Here is a 3160-nt window from a genome sequence, read left to right as displayed (position 1 = left end):
TCACATCCCAGAAGACAGTAATCTTTAAACGTATAAATTATATTAACTGTTGATGTAATAGTTACTCCATGGACCATAGTTCAGTTAACTAGATAAATTTGAGTAAGGGATTGCAAAACTAAAGTGTATTAAGATCCATTCATTTGGATTAGAAGTTGTCACACACAGGTAGATGGAATGGTGTACACTTTTCAAACAGAATGTAATAATGCACCTATAATTGTAAATTTAATTGCACATAAAAATCTCCTGCTGTCTCGTGAAGTGTTGTTCAGAAACTGATATCTTGTTATTAATTACAGGGAGAAGCTGCTGAGTTAGAAGAGATCCTTGCAAGATGACAGGTGAAAAGAAGGCGGAGGAATGAAAAACCTCTGGACAAAAAGTCGGAGTTACACAGTAAGGATAATATAACTGTTTTATACGTGAAATTATAAGGGCATGAAAAATATGGTTCCCTGCTCATATGAGATTAGTTGATTTTATGAGCTGACGAGCAGAAATTCACAGTTGTCATTTATATTAGGAAGTCATGACTAATTTTTTGTATGCTATGAGACTGTTTGCAAGAAACCAAATTGCATCAGATAAATTAATTTTAACTCCGCAGCACGCGGAAATTACATGACCCTAATGTTAAGATAGCATCAAGAAATGTATGAGTGTGCTTGCTTTGAATTTCCTCATGGAAAGCACACCACTCGTGTTAGTTCCATTTCTTTCCAACACGTCAGTTCCAAACACGATGCATTAACAAATGCAGTCTGCAAGAGTGCACAAAATTTGTTATAAATTATGGAGACAAAATCAGATAAGGAATTCTCTAGAGTATTACTTGCACACTTTCCTTTTGCTGCAATTTGAGTATGTGATGCAATAACTGGATACCCCCCTAGTACATATGCATAACGAACCCAAGAGAATGAGAACATAAAATGAGCTTTATGGAGACTATCCACAGTAGTGCTTTTTGTTTTTTTTTTTAAAGACAGTATTTTGGACACTTGAATCTGCCTCCATCCTCAGATAGGCCTAAACTTAATCCCTACGTCGTGTTACTAGAGCGAACACAAGGCAGGATATATAGGGTCAGTGCTGATGAGCAGACAGAGATCCGTATTGCTGAGCCGTTAATACCTGATCCTAGCCTTTTTGAGGTTGAAAGTGCTATTGCAAAATTGAAACGGTATAAATGGCCAGGTAGTGATCAAATTCCAGCAGAACTTATTCAAGAAGGAAGCAGAATATTACATTCTATGATCCACAATCTAATTACTTCTATTTGGAATAAGGAAAAATTGCCTGGTCAGTAGAAGGAGTCTATTATTGTACCAGTTCACAAGAAGGGTGTTAAAACTGACTGTAGTAATTATCGAGCGATATCACTGCTATCAACTTCATATAAAATTTTGTCCAATATTCTTCTTTCAAGGTTAAGTCCATATGTAGATGAAATTATTGGGGATCATCAGTGTGGGTTTCGACGTAACAGATCAACTACAGATCAGATGTTTTGCATTTGTCAGATATTGGAGAAAAAATGGGAGTGCGATGAGACAGTACATCAGCTATTCATAGACTTCAAGAAAGCCTATGATTCAGTTAGGAGGGAAGTATTGTACAATATTCTGATAGAGTTTGGGATATCCAAGAAACTAGGTGAAACTAGTTAAGCTGGTTAAAATATGTTTAAATGAAACTTATAGTAAAGTCCATATAAGTAAACATTTGTCTGATAAATTTCCTATCCAAAATGGTCTAAAACAAGGAGATGCTTCATCGCCACTCCTTTTCAACTTTGCTTTAGAATATGCCATTAGGAAGGTCCAGGGTAACTAGGCGGGACGGAAATTAAACGGGACACATCAGCTGTTGGCCTATGCCGATGATGTGAATTTACTGGGTGACAGTGTAGATACCATAAAGAAAAACACACAGACTTTAATTGACGCAAGTAAAGAGGTTGGTCTAGAACTAAAGTATATGTTACTGTCTCATCACCAAAATGCAGGGCAAAATCATGACATAAAGATAGGAAACAGATGTTTCGAAAATGTCGCACAGTTCAGATATTTGGGAACAACGATAACATATCGAAACCTGATTGAGGAGGAAATTAAGAGGAAATGGAACTCGGGTAATGCTTGTTACCATTCAGTTCAGAACCTTTTGTCTTCTCATCTGCTGTCCAAAAACATAAAAATTAGAATATACAAAACTATAATTTTGCCTGTGGTTCTGTATGGGTGTGAAACTTGGTCTCTGGCAATAAGGGAAGAACATAAGACTGAGCGTGTTTGACAACAGGGTGTTGAGGAGAATATTTGGACCGAAGAGAGCTGAAGTGACAGGAGGTTGGAGAAAACTGCATAATGAAGAGGTTCATAACTTGTACTCTTCTCCAAATATAATTAGAATGATCGAGTCAAGGAGGATGGTGTGGGCAGGTCATGTAGCACGAATGGGGGAGACGAGGAATGGGTATAGGATATTGGTGGTAAAGCCAGGAGGAAGAAGACCAAGTCATACGTGGGTGGAAAATATTAAAATGGATCTTATAGAGATAGAATGGTATGGATTGGATAGATCTGGCTCACGATAGGGACCAGTGGATTGCTCTTGTGAACACACTGATGAACCTTCGGGTTCCATAAGATGTTGGGAAATTCTTGAGTAGCTGCTGAATTGGCAGCTCCTCCAGAAGGGCTCAGCTCCATTAGTAACTAAGTAAGTCTGTATACCGTAGTCACGAACTTTATAGTCTTATTTTTGCTCTCAGAAGCTGCTAATTTTATTGCAAATCTGCCATTTATTATTACAGGCACAACCACCTGGAAGGAGTGTTGTGACAATGACGACGAAGATATTCTGATTCTGGACGTGGATGAGGAACTCTTAGAAGAAATGGATTCATTATTGAGGGAAATGAAATTGTGATTATAGTTTGATGCATTCTGTTTTGATTATTTTAAGTTAATGGATGTATAGTTTCTGTTTAATGAATGTATTTATTCTGTCCTGATTATTTTAAATTAATAAATCTATAATTGTTATATAAAAAGAAACCACGAGTCCATCATTTTATTATAACACTCAGATCTGTCAGTGCATGATCAAGAAAAATGACGACCATATGCTTAATTAGTTAAGCACTATGCCA

At 36.9% G+C, this 3160-nt stretch overlaps 1 long non-coding RNA gene across 1 annotated transcript; it reads left to right on the top strand.

The window, feature by feature from the left end:
* Nucleotides 1-59: 59 nt before the first annotated feature.
* On the top strand, nucleotides 60-2999 carry LOC117282146. The gene is made up of 2 exons (XR_004512779.1): nucleotides 60-399; nucleotides 2822-2999. It is a non-coding gene; the product is annotated as an uncharacterized LOC117282146 (long non-coding RNA).
* The last annotated feature ends 161 nt before the right edge of the window (nucleotides 3000-3160 follow it).

This window comes from Cryptotermes secundus, unplaced genomic scaffold (assembly GCF_002891405.2).
Source record: "Cryptotermes secundus unplaced genomic scaffold, Csec_1.0 scaffold19338, whole genome shotgun sequence".
Lineage (NCBI taxonomy): Eukaryota > Metazoa > Arthropoda > Insecta > Blattodea > Kalotermitidae > Cryptotermes > Cryptotermes secundus.
This window is presented reverse-complemented; position numbering and strand designations above follow the sequence as displayed.